The sequence below is a fragment of the Lathyrus oleraceus genome, chromosome 3 (assembly GCF_024323335.1).
Source record: "Lathyrus oleraceus cultivar Zhongwan6 chromosome 3, CAAS_Psat_ZW6_1.0, whole genome shotgun sequence".
In the NCBI taxonomy this organism is placed as follows: Eukaryota; Viridiplantae; Streptophyta; class Magnoliopsida; order Fabales; family Fabaceae; genus Lathyrus; species Lathyrus oleraceus.
Genome location: NC_066581.1, coordinates 79,402,824 through 79,422,452, shown reverse-complemented (window position 1 = coordinate 79,422,452; position 19,629 = coordinate 79,402,824).

The window sequence follows — 19,629 nt, the reverse complement described above, 5'->3', positions numbered from 1 at the left end:
TTTGAGAAAACTAATAAAAAAAACACCCTTGCACAAGGCTTGATATATAACCAAGAAAGAACTTAACCAAAAAAAAGGACCCAGAGACTTAGTTTTTACAAACAGATTTCCAATTTTTTTTCTAAATCTCACCAAAGGATCACAACCACAGTAGCCTTCAATACACCAAAAAACACTTCAGAGGAACAACTCATACACAAAAGCAACAAATAGGAAGCAAAAGAGACGGAGAGCATTACCCGTTGTTCACCTTCGAGATTGTAGAGTTTGGTATATCACCTTTAACTTCCTTGCTCTTTGCGATTAAACCATTTGTTGTACCTTCATTATTCTGTTTCTTTTTATTCCCATTTTTAAATACAGAAGGTTTGAATGTTTGAATATTGAAACATGGGGTTTAAGGGTTTTTGTTGGGGATTAGGATTATATTTGTTATTTGGTTTAATTTCGTGTGGTTTGGCGATGTGAGACCGAGTTTTAGAGGTAAGTCGAACAAGTTTTGTGGAAACAGGTTCGATTTGGGGGTTGCTTTGGGTTTTAGGTTTCAGATTTAAAAGGTTCGATACAACCATTTGAGTGATTGTTTGAAGAATTTGATGCCAAAAACAGAATGTATGTAGAAATTTGGTTAGGATTGGTCTTGGATAGTTTTCGGTTTGGGGGGTCCATGTCGCCAGAAGCGGCGGCGATCGCGGTTGGCCTCCGACGTCGTTGACATCGGGGATGAACTAAGAGAGAACAAAGAGTTGGAGTGGTGAGAGAGAAAGATGGAACATTTTGAAGAAGAAGAGACATTCACTTTTGGTCTTGTTGGATCTCAATGATCATTCATATTCTCTTTCTATTTTATGATTCATAAATGCCATTCATTGCCAAGTGTTTTTTTGATCTTCTCCATTTCTCTTTGATTCACGCGTGGCTAGATGAGAGAATTGAGGGCGACTGAACTGCGTGTTTCTTTAGGATTTAACTAGGGTTTGGGCCAATTGGGCCCAACCTATTTGGATCTTCTTGCCAGCGCGCGTAGTACTAGCCAACACACCCCTCGTTCCCATGCTATTTTTCCTTTGGGCCTTTCGGCCATCCTTGGTCCATTCCCTTTTTTATTTTTTCAAATTTTCGCCAGTTTTGTTACTTGTACATGTGGATGTATCTAACTTCCAAGTAGCCACTATTGGTTTGAGGGTTGAGACATCTCGTGTTTCCCACCAGGCCCTTGGTTTGAACCTTGGCCTTGGCATTTTTTTTAAAAATTCATCAGTTTTATCTTCATATAATTGTCTTTTCTTTTTTTTATTTCTTTTTCGTAACTTCTTGGTTTAACTTAACCATTTTTGTATCCCCTATTTAATTCGACTTATTTTAAAAAACACTTGTCGATCTTATTTTATTTTGATTTGTTTTTGTAAATTTTTTTAGTGTGTCGAAAACAAAAAAAAACTTATTTGTTTATTTGTTCATTTATACTCAATTTCCTTTGGGGTCTTGTTTACATCGAATCTTTTTGAGTGTATTCATTCAACATCCACTGATTTCAAACTTCCACGCTTCGATCATTTTAATCTCAAACCTTTACATTAGCTTTTTTGTTTTAAAAGTTTCTTAAATAAAATTAGAAGAGAAAGATTACCTGGATGAAATATCCATTTGTAATCCCGAATATTAGGCCCAAGCTGTAAGAGCTTTCAAGCCACAAGTATTCGTCTTCTCTTCAAGACACTCTAGTATTCAAAGCATTTTCATAAGTAAGTTGAAAGAAAAAGACTACCTGGATGGAACATCCAGTCGTAATCCCGAATATTAGGCCCAAGTTGTAAGAGCTTGCAGGCCATAAGTATTCGTCTTCTTTTCAAAGCAATTATAAATATTCAAATTTCTTTTCTCAATAGAATTGAAAGAAAAAGACTATCTGGATGAAATATCCAGTCGTAGTCCCAAGTATTAGACCCAAGTTTTAAGAGCTTGCAAGTCATAAATACTCGTCTTTCAAGTCCAAAAATATATTCAACCAATCAAACTCTTTTTTTGCCTCCGTGCGATCGATCAGAAAAACCTTTTCATAAACAAAATACATCTTGTCTTAAGATGATATAAAACAATGCTTCGTCCACAATTGTTGAGTTGAGATAAATGACGTTTTTTCGAATGTTGATTTGTAAATCCATTCTATGTGTGGTATACGTCCGCTCATCATCTGTTTTAGGTAAAACAATGTTCTTCGTCAATTAAGACAAGATAACTTTTGCTAAAATTGACCAATAAACAAACATTTTTCTACCTAAAACTATGTAAGCCTTGAGTTCTCTATTGAGATACGTAGGAGCAGGATTATGAAATCTTGTCAGACCCATTAATAAAAAAGTTAGGTTTAGTCCCCTTCGTTACAAAACATCCAAAAACATCTTCTCTTTTCTTTTGATCCTATTATTCATTCCCTCATAATAAATTGAGAAGCCTAACATTTCTAAGCTAACACAGATGCACACAATTAACCTAATGGTTCCCGTTGAGTACAACGGACGTGGGGGTGCTAATAGCTTCCCCTTGCGTAATCGAATCCCAAACCCTAATTTAGTTGCGACGACCATAATCATTGTAATTCTTTTCTTGGGTTTTATCGATATTTCCCCTTTCCTTTTAGGAATAAATAAAGTTCGGTGGCGACTCTGTTCAGTCTATCATGCGAGCGTGCGATTGCGCTTCGCTAGGTTGTGTTCTCATTTTTTCGAGGTGCGACAAATAGCGACTCTGCCGGGGATTGTAGCGGTAAATTCATGATCATCAAGCTATGGATAAGATAGAGATCAAATAACAAGAGTCGCCACCACGCTTTTATTGTTTCCAAGGGAAAAGGGGAAAAGTACGAACAAAACCCAAAGTAAGAAGTTTTCAAATCAAAACTAATAAAATGTCAGAGATTACAGGTAAGGGGGTTGGTTACACATAGGGAAGGTGTTAGCACCCAAAGTGTCCTAGGGAGCCCTTTTTGTGTGCATATGTATTTTGTATAAAATGATGTTTACAAACAAATAGAATATGGGGATGAGAAAAGAATTTATTAATTATATTTTTGTGTTTGACAAGCCCTTCAGACTTATGCCTACGTGCCAACATAAAAATGAGGGATCAAAACCTCGTAGTTCGTGGTACAAATTTCAAAGTGGATGCATTGTTTTTAAGAAAAATTAAGTTTGAAAGACACAAAGGCCTAAAAATGGTTTGAATGAGTTAGTTCTTTTTGGATTTTTGAAATTTTAAGTAAAGTATAGTTAAGTTTATTTACAAATTTGATTTAAGAAAGAGAAGTTTGAAAATGCAATGGCATAAGGCCAAAGTTTCTATCTTTTTGCAAAATGGTCAAAGTTTAGAACAAAATAAGTTCAATCAAAGAAGATTTTGAAAAGGGAGGGAGAGATTTTGAAATTAAAGAAATGGGGAGAAGATGAAGAGACTAATCCTATGCACAAAATTAAAAGTTAAGAGTTGAAAAGATTTGACCAAATGGGTAGCAATCCAATAGACAAGAATGTCAATAGAAACCCAGAATTCCCTTGGACATTTAGAATCAAGCAACACACAAATGCACAATTATATTATCTTGAGGAGCAAAGGCATCAAATAAAGATAGCCACATCCAAGCTTTACCCACTCCATGATCTTCTTCAAATTAGCCCATGTAACAGATGGATTCCACAAGTCACAGGTTCAAAATAACAGCTTCACAATGATCATGTTGCAGATCAACTGAGAGGGATCTTGAATGATGTATCAGATGAAGTTTCAAATTGCAAGCACTTGGTTTCTCAATAAGTTGGCATTGGCCAAGTCCTTTAGCATAGGAATGTTGCCTAAGTTCTAGTCCATTTGTCTAAGATCAAGCCAACAGTCCACACAAAAGTTTTTTAGGAATTTTTGCTGTTATTATGTACATTAATGGTCAAAGACCACACAAACAAGCAAAGTATATACAAATAAGATATATCACACAATATGGTCCAAGTGGACAAAGTGAAAATTGCATTAATATAAACAATTAGAATGATATGAGCAATGGCAAATGAATAAAGGCTAGAATTAAATGACATTAAAGTAAATGACTTGAAATTAAAAGTTAGTTGTTAATGGATTAGAAGTTAGTATTGTTTTGCTTTTGCTTTTCATTTTAAGACATTCTTTGGAGAACACTCAACCCACTTATCACAAGCATAGATCCTTGAGCCAAGACATCTTCCAAAGGAAGGAAAAAAGTCCAAGTTTCCATACAATACCATGAAAGAGGGGAGACTTACAATCTCACTAACTAGAACGTTATGCCTTTTGTGTCACAAATTTAGCGCTATGTTAAGCAATCGTAATTGGACTTATGTAAAAGTCATAACTATTTGAGGCCGGACAATAGAATTTTGGTGTTAATGCATGTTAGAGACATAGTATAATGGACTATGCTCATGAAACATACCACACACAAAAAGAAATATGCAAAAGAAGTGGCCTAATCTCATCCATACTCATGTTAATATTTCAACCAACTAGCTTTAGGACTTTGAGATATCATAGGCCAAATGAGATGAATGCATAAAGAAGGGGAATGAGATGAAGAGGGAGGGGAATGGATCAAAACTCAAATTGATCAAAGGAGGACTTTTACCAACCATTCATTTTGGGAGATGGAATGTACATTCCATCAATCCCCTAAATCCAATGATATTAACTTGACAAAGTCAAACCAACCTTGACCAAGGCCCAACAACAAGAGTCAAACACAAACAAGTCATCACAATTGGTCAACAAAATTATTTGACATTTATTCAAATTAAAAATACTAAAATAAGGCATTTAAATTAAATATGGTTTGTCAAATTCCTAAAACCTCATCAAAACACCAAATAAATGGCCATGAGATTTATCATAGGTCAAACAAGGTCAAAGGACCTTGGAGAAAAAATTTCAGAATTTTTAAAGACTTAAAAGTATTTTTAAACAATTAAAAACAAATGCAAAATCAATTAAATCATGAAAAATATTAATAATGATCCAAAAAATAATTTTAATTTAGAATATGAATGAGGAAATTATTTGAATTTTTTTGGTGAAACTCTCATATTTTTTGGATCAATATTAAAATTAATATGAATTAATGAAAATAAAAGGAATAAAAGAAAATCAGAAAATAACAAAAAAACATGGACGACTTGATCTCCCTCATTAATTGAGGTGGCAGATCAAGTGGTCCTCAATGCGCTTTCCACCATGGACTTGAGTCAATGCGCCACATGAATGGTAATCAGAACCAACACGTGAAATTAGATCATTTTAAATGGATCCTATGGTTGGAGACGTGCCAACACACGGTCGGAGCTGTAGCTCCGGTATTTTTCTCCGGTGGACCTCACCGAACTGGTCCACCTTCAACCATCACCAAAATAAAAAAGGAGGACATGATCTGAAAGAAAAAATGGCGTAGAGCACGAATTTGACCTCAATTTCAACTAACTCCAAATATATAAAAAGATATGTGGAGTTGAATTTTGAGGTGTGTCAACTGAGTTGCTTCGATTTGACCTCTAAGCAACTCAATCTTCTTGCCTACATTGGTAGGACTTCAGACAACAAAAGATCCAAGAGAATTGAGTGGAATTGAGAGAGAATCAAAGAGATGAAATTTTCTGGAAAATACCTTCAATGCAGGTATGGATTCACTTGTTCTTGCTTTGGCTCGTGCTTGATCTTGCTTAGGATGCTTGTAGAAGTAGATTAGAATGCATAAAAGGTCTTGGATCCATGGAGTTTTTAATCTCAAAATAGTGAGATTCAAACTCAATTTCCAAAGGAAATTCTCAGGATTATCCTCTAAAATGGAAGGGTTTGGTGTTTGGGATCAAAGCTGGTACGAAGGGGTCCTCAATTCTGAGCATATGGAGCTCTATTTATGCTGAATCATGTGATATTTGCACCTTCCAAATGAGTTTCCGAAATTAGCAATGAGTGATGCATGTGTGCATGGGCGTGTACATGCCCATGAGATCACTCTATTTGGTCCATAGTTGAGTGTGAGTAAGTCTGAAATCAACTCGGAATGCAAGGCAGATGTATATGGAAGCTTGAAGTTTGATCTTTGCCAAATGATGATGCAATGTTTCAGCCATGCGTAACCCTAGCAAATCTTGTCCAAAATGGATGAAATTGGACTTTTTGGAAAGGTTAGATCAAGAGGAACAACTTTCATGTTCAACGTTTTTTCATTTGGAGCTTGGAACATGAATAATTTTGAGGTGGAAGTTTGGAAATTTCAACATGTTGAAATTTTTTCTAAGTGTCAAGCCATATATCTCAATATTCCACCTTGCTTAACTTTTTATGGTGGAGAATTCCAGAATACCTCTTTTGAAGATTTTTGTGAAGATCAAGGAATATTTCACAACTTCTCGGCTCCAAGGACTCCACAACAAAATGGAGTAGTTGAAAGAAAGAATAGGTCATTGTTGGAACTTTCAAGAATAATGCTTAGCGACTCAAATCTTCCTAAGCATTTTTGGGCGGATGCGGTTAGCACGACATGTTTTGTAAGCAATAGAGTTAACATAAGACCCATCCTAAAGAAGAATCCATATGAACTCTTCAAAGGAAGGAAACCCAACATTTCTTTCTTTCACATCTTTGGATGCAAGTGCTTTTTCCTAAACAATGACAAAGACAACCTTGGTAAGTTCGACGAAAAATCGGATGAAGGTATTTTTCTTGGTTATTCTCTTACAAGTAAGGCATATAGAATTTATAATAAAAGAATTTTAAATATAGAAGAATCCATGCATGTTAAGTTTGACGAATCTAACCCCTCGAAAGAGGAAATTGTTGTTTGTGATGATGATGATGATTTTTAGAAATTCCTAAAGAAGATACTTCAAACAAGAATCAAGAAGCACCGATTCAAAAAGAGTCAAATGGAAATGATCTACCTAAGGAATGGAGGACTCATAGAGATAATCCCATTGGCAAAGTAATTGGTGACATTAGTCAAGGTGTTGCTACAAGATTGAATCTCAAGGATGCATGCTTAAACATGGTGTTCGTTTCGCAAATAGAACCTTCTAAAATTGATGAAGCTCTAGAAGATGATCAATAGATTGTTGTTATGCAAGAAGAATTAAACCAATTCGATAGAATACAAGTTTGGGAACTTGTTCCTAGACCAAGTGGTAAGCACATCATTAGAACAAGATGGGTGTTTAAGAACAAACTTGATGAGAATGGAATAATTATTCGAAACAAATCAAGATTGGTCGCTCAAGGGTATAATCAAGAAGAAGGATTCGACTTTGAAGAAACTTTCGCTTTGGTTGCAAGGTTAGAAGCTATTCGCTTATTACTTGCTTACGCATGTTCAATGAATTTTCAGCTTTTTCAAATGGACGTCAAAAGCACCTTCTTAAACGGCTACATCAACAAAGAAGTCTATGTCAAACAACCCCCGAGCTTTGAAGACTTCAAGCATCCTTCACATGTATACAAATTAAAGAAAGCGCTCTATGGATTAAAACAAGCACCAATAGCGTGGTATGATCGTCTAAGTAATTTTCTATGTGAAAAAGGTTTTGAAAAAGGCAAAGTAGACAAGACTCTATTTATCAAAAAGATAAAAGGGAATACCTTACTTGTTCAAGTCTACGTAGACGACATAATCTTCGGTTCAACCAACAAAGAACTATGTGAAGAATTTGCGTTGATAATGCAAGGTGAATTTGAAATGTCTATGATGGGAAAGATGAACTACTTCCTTGGATTGCAAATCAAGCAACTAAAAGATGGAATTTTTATCAACCAATCAAAGTATTGCAAAGAGTTGTTAAAGATATTTGAAATGGATGGTTGTAAAGCAATGTCAACACCAATGGGCTCCGGAACTTATGTTGATCAAGACGAATCGGGTGTGTCAATTGATATCACGAAGTATCGAGGTATGATTGGTTCTTTATTATATTTGACGGCAAGCCGTCCTGACATAATGTTTAGCGTGTGTTTATGTGCTCGCTTCCAAGCAAATCGAAAGGAGTCACATCTCACGGCGGTCAAAAGAATCATGAGGTATCTCAAGGGAACAACCAACGTTGGATTATGGTATCCTAAAGGTAGTGTTTGTAAGTTAATTAGTTATTCTGACGCGGATTATGCAGGTTGTAAAACAGATAGAAAAAGTACTAGTGGAACGTGTCACATCCTTGGTAATGTTCTAGTCTCATGGACCTGTAAGAAACAAGCGTGTGTTGCTCTTAGTACGACTGAAGCAGAATACATAGCAGCGGGCAGTTGCTGTGCACAAAATCTTTGGCTAAAGCAACAATTAAGTGACTATGGAATCGATCTTGGATGCATACCACTTCGATGCGACAACACAAGTGCGATTAATATCACAAAGAATCCGGTCATGCACTCAAGGACCAAACACATAGACATTCGACACCATTTCCTTCGTGATCATGTGCTTAAAGGCGATGCCGAAGTCACCTTTGTCGATACTCACAATCAACTGACGAATATTTTCACAAAACCACTCGTAAAAGAACCATTCTATAAGATTCGAAGAGAACTTGACATTTTGGATGAAGGTGACATATAACTATCTCACAATTATTCACTATACATAAGGCCAAGGTACACAAGTTCTTAATCCTTCTTAATTTTGTGAAATTTCCCTTTGAAAATTTGTATATGAGCTTTTTGCTTCTGTGTAACCGATTACTTCCTTTTGGATAATCGGTTACCCTGTATATTTTTTCCTTACTCACGAATTTTCATTCTGTGTAACCAGTTACTTCCTTTTGGATAATCAGTTACCCTGTATATTTTTGCCTGACTCACGAATTTTCATTCTGTGTAACCGTTACTTCCTTTTGGATAATCGGTTACCCTGTATGTTTTTGCCTGAAATCACATTTTTTCATTCTGTGTAACCGATTACTCCCTTATGGATAATCGATTACCCTGCACATTTTTTTTTATTTTCTCACGCGTTTTCATTATGTCTAACCGATTACTCTCCTTTGAGTAACAGATTACAGCTGTTCATTCCAGATTTTTTTTAAAATACACGTGAATTATTGCATTATGTGTGTTAAGTGCTTATTTCTTTTCATTTTAAAGTTAATCACTTCAAACATTGGTACTCTCTCTCCAAACTTCACATTCAGCTCACTCTTCCAAAACCCTCCATCTTCCTTTCCAAAACCCTAACTATCTCCATTATCACCATTAATTCCATTCAAAGCTATTAAAACCCCACTCTCATTATCATTCTCACTATCACTCTCCATCAACTCACCATATTCTCTCTCCAGCTAAAATCCAGAAAAATCCTTCCAAAACCCTAACTTTCACAAATTCCATGGCTCCTCCTAGACAAGATAAGGGAAAGAAGAAATTGGGTGAAGAGACTTCTCAACATGCAGAAGAGCAACAAGCTGGCAGTGTAAAATCCAGACGGTTAAGCTATGTTGTCCGGACTCGGACTCTAATGTCGGTAAAGTATGTTAACTTTCAAGCTTTTCCGTCTCACAGCTTTAATTTTGAAACCTTACTGAGAAACTCTGGGGTAGATAAACTAGTTTCAGATATTGGAGATTATTACCCTAACATGATAAGAGATTTCTATACCTCTATTAAGTTTGGAACAAATGACTTTGGAGATTTGGTATTCATTGCTAAGGTCAAAAACGTTGAAATCTATATGGATCTTACTCAATTGGGACAATGTCTGGAAATCCCTTCGGAAGGAGAAGCATTCCGTCTAGGTACTGAACCTGACAATGATGCATGGAGCAACTATAACAGTTTGGAGTACTTTGTTTCCATTTCTAGAGGAACTCAGGCCAACCTCATGAGCCGGCAAAGATCAGAATCTTCAAGGGTTGTGAAGTTTGCTAACATGTTGTCTGTGAGCAATAGGATGCTCCACTACGTCCTTGCCTATGTGTTGGTTCCTAAACATTCTAACCATGCTCAAGTTAGTGAACTTGAATTGCAGCTTATTCGAGCCCTGAAACTGAATATGAAGATTAACTGGGCATATGTTATCTACTAACACATGAAGCATCAACTTTCTCTAAGTGGCGGACTTCCCTATGGTCGAATTGTCTCAAGAATTCTGGAATTTTCTGGTGTTCCGCTTCAAAGGGAACCAAAGACCCCAATGACTGTTAGAAATTATGAAATCAACGAGGTTACTGCGACAAAGAATACCGGAATTAGTATTGGATCAAATGGGGTGTTTCGATACAAAGATTCGGCTGCCTCTTCCGCTCCTCCAACAATTCCAGAAGGTGAAATTATAAATGCCATGCTATATAATAAGATGTGTTCAATTGAGACTACCATGCACCATAACCACCGGGTCACTCAACATGGTATCAAATCTCTTAGAAAACTCTTCCTTTCGTTAAATCGTCAACCTATCCCTAATGAAGAAGGTGCTGAGGAAAGTGATGAAGAAGATGAAGAGGATGAAGGAGACGACATGTTTGAAAGTGATTAAGTTTGGTCATGTTTTTTTGTTTTTCACTAGCTTATGTTTTTTAATTTAGTACAATTCTAGTTTTATTTTCAGACTATGTTACAACTGATGATTTATGATATGTTATGTTTGAACTTTCTTGTGTGCTATAATCTATTTTGTTTGCATGCTTGCTACTTTTTTTTTCTTTTTCACCCTTTTTGTTAATGACAAAGGGGGAGAAGAAATTGCTACTATGTTATTTCGTTGTTGTTTGTTTCTCTCTAACAAATATGCAGATTTTAAAAGACTCCTTAATTCATAAATTAAGGGGGAGCATCGTTTAAGGGGGAGCTTTTGATAGAGAAACACGACTGGATCAAACTTTCATGATTTTGGGTTGTCATCATAAAAAAGGGGGAGATTGTGAAGACATGACTTCTCAGATGTTTTGATGACGACAAACTTCGCTACAAAGCTAAAGACTGATTAACAAAAAGATTGATCAAGATTCAAGCTCGTGAATGAAGTTTCCAACTAATGATCAAGTCTTGATGAATCGCATGAAGAATCGTCTTTCAAATGGATAAGGTAACACTTGAACTCTAAAAAGTTATACAAGTGTTCATAACATGTTTCATTCATGCCATAATCATTGAAAATATTTTTATGCATCAAACAAATCACCACACTTCACTCTTTTAACTATTTTTCAAAGTTGTGACAGAGTAACCGATTATCAACTTTAGAGTAACCGATTACTTTGTGTTATTTTCAAATATTTTTTGAACGTTGGAACCAAGTAATCGGTTATCCTCCTTGGGGTAACCGATTACTCTGAGTAAATTTCAAATAGTTTTAAACGTTGAATGCAAGTAACCGGTTACCCAATTTAAGGTAACCGATTACCACTGGTCCAGAGGCAAAAATATATGCATCTCTTCATGGAAACTTGTCTATTTTCTTTACCATGAACCATGGCAACCTTTGGATTATTGCACTAATTTGAGGAGGTGTTTAGACATTATATAAACATCATTTTTCAGATTTCAAAATTACCTCCTTGCAAAATTTCAAATCATTTACACACATTCTCTGAAACTTTCTAAGTGTTCATCCAAACTTTCTTAAAAGTGAAACCTTGCATAAACTTTCATTTTCAGCATCATAGTTTCATTTCATACAAAGAACACTTGTATAATTATTGTGAGAATTGAGTGTTACAAAGGAGAAGATCAATTGATTAATTGATATACTTCAAATTCCAACTACTTTCATCTTCTATAAGCATTCATAATTATATTCTTTGATTACAACTTATTTTTAGGATTGTTAAGAATAAGTTTGTAAGGTTTATCCTTGTTATCCGATGTGTGGATACAAGAGGTCTATTTATGAGAAATTGAGTCTCGATTGGACTTTAAACATTGTAAATCCAAGAGGATTGTTCTTGGTGTGTTAGAATTAGATAGAAAGACCTTAAGGTGTCTTGTCTAGGAATCTAACATTTTAATGAAATTCTCTTTCGTGTTGAAAGGGGAGTGGAGTACTCTCAATCTGTGAGGGGAACCACTATACATCGTTGTGTTCTTTACTTTTTGCACTTTACCGCTTTTCATCACATAATCAACTCAGAAAGTAAAAGTCATAAACCGTCAAAAATCCGGAAAATACTCTAAGTGCCTCATTCACCCCCTCTAAGGCACTCCTTAAACTTACAATTGGTATCAGAGCAGGTTATAGGTAACCTGTTCCTAAAAGATCCGCATGGCTTCCGCAAGCACGAATCCAGTTTTTAAAGACGGTGGAAGTAGTAACAAACCACCACTATTCTCTGGAGAATATTTTGATTTTTGGAAGATCCGTATGAAGGCACATCTAGAAGCCCAAGGAGAAGGCATATGGGAAGCCATTGAAAATGGTCCATATAATCCTACGAGTGTGGTCAATGGCGTTGGTACTCCAAAGATAAAGAGTTCGTACGATGAAGATGATAAGAAAAAAATCTTAAATGAAAAGAAAGCAATAAACATTCTTCAAAGTGCTTTAAGCATGGATGAGTTCTTCCGCATATCTCAATGCAAGTCGGCAAAAGAAATATGGGACACCTTAGTGGAGACACATGAAGGCACCGCCGAAGTAAAAAGATTAAGGTTTAACACATTAAGTCAAGAATATGAGATGTTTAGAATGCTGCCCCGAGAATCCATCGTGGTGCTACAAAAGAGATTTGTTTACTTTACAAACCACTTGATTGCTCTCGGAAAGACATTTACAAATGACGATCTCAATCTTAAAGTACTAAGATCATTGACTCGAGAATGGCAACCAAAGGTGACGGCTATCTCCGAAAAGAAAAGTATTTCAATAATGACGTCCTCATCACTCTTTGGTAAACTTCAAGAACATGAGTTAGAATTTGGTAGGCTTGAGAAACATGAAAGCCAAGAAAAGAAATCTAAAAGGATTACCTTGAAGGTAGACTCAAAGGAAGATAAAGATGATGACGCATTGGAGGAATATGAGAATTTCATGCTCCTTGTTAAAAGGCTCGGTAAGTTCTTTAACAAAAATGATAAATCCTTTAACGCTAAAAAGAATAGACATTTCAGGAAAAAAGAGGCCACCAAATCTACGCAACATATAACATGCTACGAATGTGGAAAGCAAGGCCACATAAAGCCGGAATGTCCTAAACTTTCAAAGAAACGAGGATTCAAGAGCAAGAAGGAGTTCAAGAACAAAAAGGCATATCTTGCATGGGAAGACAATGAAATTAGTTCTTCATCCAGATCGGATAGCGAGGAATGTGCAAACTTGGCGCTAATGGCTTCTCATCATTCCGATGATGAAGAAGAGGTTAGTAACAATTTTTCTCTTTTTGATGATGATGCACAAGATGCAATTAATGAATTGTTAAATGAATGCAAAATTCTTTATAAAACTATATCATCTCAAAAGAAACAAATTTCTTCCTTGGAAGAAAAGATTGAAAGTTTTGAAAATGAGAAACAAAAGATGATTAGTGAAAAGATGAATTTTGTATGTCTAGAGTGTGAGTGTCTCTCGTTCCAAATTGTCCAACTTAAAAGAGTCCTTGAAAGGTATGAAAAAGGACAAATTGGTTTGGAAGGGGTTCTTAGCCAACAAAGGTACTCAAATGACAAAAGTGGACTTGGTTACTCCAAATTTTCTAAACCAAGTACAAGTAAAACTATCTTTGTAAGGCCTAAGGATCAAGCTCCAAAAGAAAGAGTCAACACACCAAAATTTGTGCATCAACATCCTAAAAAGAAAAAGTTTACCAAGAAAAAGTCTTTTGTTCCTAGATATAAAAGCAATTTTGAACCAACCTGTTTTTATTGTGGTATTATTGGCCATACACCTAATGCTTGCTACATTAGAAATTTTAGTGTAGCAAAAGGGAATTGTGTATTTTAGTTGAGGTTGCAAAACCTGCAACTGGTGGCCGGATTCTGTTGGCTCACCGAAGAAGACGGTGGTTTCCACCACTGTCCCCACGTGGAACCTCCTTGGCCTTTGGATCTAACTGGCACGATCTAATCTCAGCCTTTTGTTTACTTGACTTTTTTAAATACATTTGGAACCGTGTTTGACTAATGCCTACCATGCGCGCGCGCTTCTGGACCACTTGATTGTCCACGTCAATTAATGAAGCTGATCATGCGCTCCTGATTTTTTCTATTTTTCTAATTTCTGTTTTATTTTCTTTAATTCCTTTTATTTTCAAAAATTCATAACTCTTTTATTTGGAATCAAAAAAATATGGGACCAATTGCAAAAATTTTCTTTTAAAATCTAGTTTCATAATCTGATTTTTAATTATTTTTGTGATTCCATTTAATATTTTTTGTGAATTATTTTGTTTTTAATAGTTTTTAATTCATTTTAAATACTTTTTGATATTCAAAAATTCCAAAAATATTTTCTTAACACATATGGATGATGATAAGTCTATGAAAAATATTCTCATCAATTTCTTAATTGATTTGAGATTTATTTGAGATTTTAGTTCATTTGTGTTATTTTTCTTGATTTTTAATTGTTTAAAAATAGTTTCTATTTTAAAAAAATGCTGAGAAAATTTGTCAAACCTTGTTTGACCATGTTAGACTTATGATGATTCAATTGGACTTATTCAAGTTGATTTGAATTGAATATGATGTTTGACCATATTTTGTTCATTTTATTTTATGCATTATTTTAATTCCAAAAAAAATACCAAAAATATGTTTGACCTTTCTTGACTTCTAATCTTCATTTCACTTCTGTTTACCATTGGTTGATGTTGATTCCATTCATATTTGACCATTGTATTTTGATTATGTCATTTGAATTCTCATTTTCTATTCATTTCATTTCATCTTCATCTTCTTCTTTTTATTTTGGCCAATGAGTTAATGATTTGTGGTTAGTCTTGACATGTGAGAGGCTTAACCTTCTTTGATCCAAATCAAATTCAACTTGATCAAAGATCAAGTGAATTGCTTTGTGTCCAAGATAGGTTGCTTCTTGGTCAAGCAAAAAAACCTAAAATCCATACAAGGCCTTTCATTCTTTTCTTTTGGCATGGCAAGTTGTAGGAGCTTGGCTTACTAGTCATGATCTCTAACTTGTGTTTGTTTGCCTATAGTTTTATTGACCGGCCTCAGATAGGTGTGATTACTACATTAGTCCACTTACGATTGCTTAACATAGCGCTAAATTGCCTTATGGCACACTAACACTAACTACTAACACTAACTTTTAATTTGAGCATTTAATTCTTGCAATTTACTTAATGCAATTTACTTTCTTGCTCATTTATTCATATTGCCTTTTTCTTTTGCTCACTTGAGCTCATGTTTATGTTTATGCCATTTTCCTTTTGCTCATTTGAGCTTATTATTGTGAATAAATATATTATTGCTTTGTGTTTGTTTTGTGATTGTTTGTGTGAACCCAATGCAAAAAGGAGAAAGGACTTAGAATTAGGACCTCACCTATGCTTAATGGAATTCAAGAGCAACTAGGCCTCATGCCTTTAGAATGCTAAACTTGTTGAAGAGCAACTAGGCCTCATGCCTTTAGAATGCTAAAATTTGAAAGTTAACTTGAAAGGACTTCTAATCTAAACTCATTCTTTGTCCATTCCTCTTATTGCATTGTGAAATTTTTAATTGTTTGTTCTTGTGTGATACGGACTCCAAACTTGAGATAGTAAGAAGGACCATTGTCATGAGTAGCCAAGTTAAGAGAAAGACAAGTCAATGGAGATCCTAGGAGCTTGAATGTTTAATTGTTTTGATTGCTTGTTGCTTGCTAAGTCCAAAAGAAAGGAGCATCTTGAATCATCTTTATGATCTTAAGAAAGGAACTCCAAGGGTTTTATCTATTCTCTCATCTTTGCATGTTTAGGATTAGCCCTTCTCTTCTTCTCTCCACTCTAACCCAAGCCAAACTCATTTTGTGCAAACATTGACATTGTTTTCAAATTAGAAACCTAGACCATATGCCTTTGATTTTTCAAACTCTTTTCATTAATACTTATTTTGAATGAACCTTAAGTCAACTTTGACTTCATTTTTGTGAATACTTTTAACTTGTAAATACAACTCACTTCAAATTTTTTGTGTGGTTCCAATGGCCACTTGTTAAAACCTTTTTCATAAAATTTAGCCATAGGTTTGAGTTATCATAGTCGTTGATGTAAACCTCACCTTATCCTTAATGATTGGACTATAAGTCTTCCATACTTATTATAGGGTGGATCCCTCATTAGTATGTTGAAGCTCTCCTCACATGGTGGATTGTTGGTTTAGGTTGAGTTTTCTCCCTTTGATAACAAAAGACCTTAAGGATTTTGACAAATCAATTCACCAACTTGTTTTGAGATTTTTACCCCGAACTACGAGGTTTTGATCCTACCTTTGTGATGGTACGTAGGCAATGGGTTTATCCATTCAAATAACAAAATTGTAAATATGTATATTCTTTTCTCATCTCCCCAATCTTGTTTGCACAAATATTTTCACAAATACCAACCTACAATGCACATTTGCAAAAAGGGCTCCCTTAGAGTACTAAGGATGTTTTGGGTGCTTAAAACCTTCCCATTGCATAACCAACCCCCTTACCCAGATCTCTGACATTTTTATTAGTTTTTGATTTGATAAAACTTCTCGGTTTTTGTTTGCTTTCTAACCTTTCCTTTGGATAAATAGAAGTTCGGTGGCGACTCGAATTGTATGCTTACTTTTGATTTAGTTAATAAATCATAAGGTAACGAATACCCCGCTACAGATAGATTCTTAATCGAAGAGCAAAGTGGCGTATTAGCCGGAAAGAATGAATTAAATGTTTGGGATGAGAGCCAAACAAGAATGAATTGAATGTTTGGGATGAGATCCAAACAAGAATGAATTGAATGTTTGGGATGAGAGCCAAATAATGATGAAGTGAGTGTTTGGGATGAGAGCCAAACAAGGATGAAGTGAGTGTTTGGGATGAGAGCCAAGCAACTCTCGATTGAAGAAATGGACTGTCATCAGGACGTCCTAAAAGGATGGACAAGGAGTCCAAGGAGAAGTATGATTGATCTCAAAAGGATGATATTGGTTGAGTGAATGGAGAATTGAATAGAGAAAGTAAGTTGATAAATAAGATAGCTCGCAAAGAAACTGGGTTCTCCTGCCTACGTACCCTTATAATGCAATAAGGAAACCAGAGCTTTCGTAGTTCAGCCCACTAGGGCTGAAAAGAACTTGATTGGAGGAAAGAAGAAATGGATGATTGAGATTGAAATGATTTGAATGAAATGATTGAGAATTGAATAGAATGAATAATGGGTAGACTTGATAGTTACTGGATGATGGGAATCACACTAACTTTCAAGTGGAGAGAGAAGAGTCTTTGTAGTTGTTTCTTGAATGGAAGATGAAGACCTTATCAATGGTTGGATTCAAATCGTACTAAAGTCTATGAATGGAGGTGAATACGATAAGCGTTGGGTCATACGTCCCATACCCAAAGATACTCAGAATGGGGGTAGGAATACTCCAACCCCACTCCTTCTCCATTACTTAAGGCTCGTATCGTACAACTTGATTCATGATTGATAAGTTGTTGACGTTGTCCTTGCTTTTGTTGTTTTTGCTTTGTGAAGATAGACTTGTCAATCGTATGATTAGAGTTGTGCTAAAGTCTATGAATAGAGGTGAATACAATGAGCACTAGGTCATACGTCCCATACCCAAAGATACTCAGAATGGGGGTAGGATACTCCAGTCCCACTCCTTCTCTATTGCTTAAGGATCGTGTCACACTCTTCTAACTTTAATTTAACAAGAGTTAAAGATTCCACCTTTGATGTGCTTGAATAATCCGCTGCTTGGTATGACTGAGGATGCAATGATTACAGGTCTTGTCTTGAGGCCTTGAGCTCCACAACTTGGAAGAAATGTCTTATTAAGTGACCAAGGGTCTTTCAGTCACTCAATTAAACTGTGGGATTATACAAGTTCAAAGGATTTAATTAATCAAAGTTGCTTTTGATCAATTTAAACGGGGGTTTTGTTTTAATTTTGTGGGGAACTAATTTTGGATCTAATTAAATTAGTAATTGTTAGAAACTATCCTAAGGGATCATGCATTAGAAGTTGATTGAATATTCTAAGTTATAAGTTAGAAATCCTAAGGGAGCAGGTCAAAATATTGATCAAAATCATGATTAAAATTCTATGATAAGTCCTACAATTATTAGGAAATGGTTGAATTCTAATCATAATAGGCGTGTGCAATTACAACACAAAATATCAAAATAAGTCCATAAGGGGCAAAATGGTCATTTCCTAAAATATGTCTAATTTTATTTATGGCCTAAAGTTGAGAAATTAACCTAATGTTGAGAAAATGAGGTAATTCTAAATTTAATCAAACTTAAGTGTCTCTAATCAAAATCTAATTAAAAGTCCTAATTAAAATTCTAATGAAAAGTCCTAATTAAATCCTAATTAACTTCTAAAATGTGAATTAATCCTAATTATATTCTAAAAATGTGAATTAATCCTAATTATACCCTAATTGTGTGAATTAATCCTAATTATTTCCTAATTATGTGAATTAATCCTAATTATATCCTAATTATGTTGCAAGAAAAAACAATTAAGAAAGCAAAATAAAAGGAGGTGTGGAACTGGAAATTGAGGTGTAAACAATGACTGATTCGTGGGCTGCAGGATGAGCCCAAGACCGTTTTTGGTGCAGGGAGCAAGGTTCCAAAAAATGGTGTATGGAACAAAAAACGAGCATGGGCCGCGTCTAAGCCCAATGCCAACTCCAACATTTTTAGGGGGTGCATTAGGAATACACGCAGCATTAGCAAAAGGTGCTAATGGGCTTGGTTGAGCCCAAATCTACTTTCTTTCTAACAGGCACTGGGGTGTAGTAGTGAAACGTTGGTAAATCAGTGAAAACACTAATGGGTCTCATGAAGCCCATTTTCGATTCCTTAAAAAATTACAGGGGGGTGTATTAAGAACATCTGGTGTATGAAAAGAAAATTAATAGACCTAAGCTAGTTAAGCCCAAACTTCTTTCTTCTGTTGACTTGTCTAAGTCAACAGATTCAAAATGAAGTTCCAAATGCGCGCTAATTTCTCCCCTAGTCTCACCGTCTGTCCGCCTTGAAACACCGCGCCGACGCCTGTCGCCGACGCCGGTAATGGCCTACCACTAAGATGTTACCACCAATGGATGCACACGGATATGGGAATAGAATTTTGAGACGGTCTCTGTATTGGTCGAATCGAACAGATAAAAGGAAGAACCCTAACTATCTACCAGTTCAATTAAATGGCGCATGGTGTGAATCAATCCCTAATACTATGAGGGCTTCTACTCCCTAACCTAGATATTACACCTTGGTGTGCTCAGAGCAAGAAAAAGACACGAAATGGAAAATGACATACCGGAGAAGATGATAGGAGAATCCGCCGGTAAGTTTCCTGAATTTGGTTCCTTCTTCTCCTTCTTCTTTCGTCTCCTTCTCCTTTCTCTGGCTCAGAACAATGGAAGTTATGAACAGTGTGGCTTAGCTCAAGAAATGTTGAAGCTTCAATATGAAGCTTCAATGGCTTTTGGAAGAG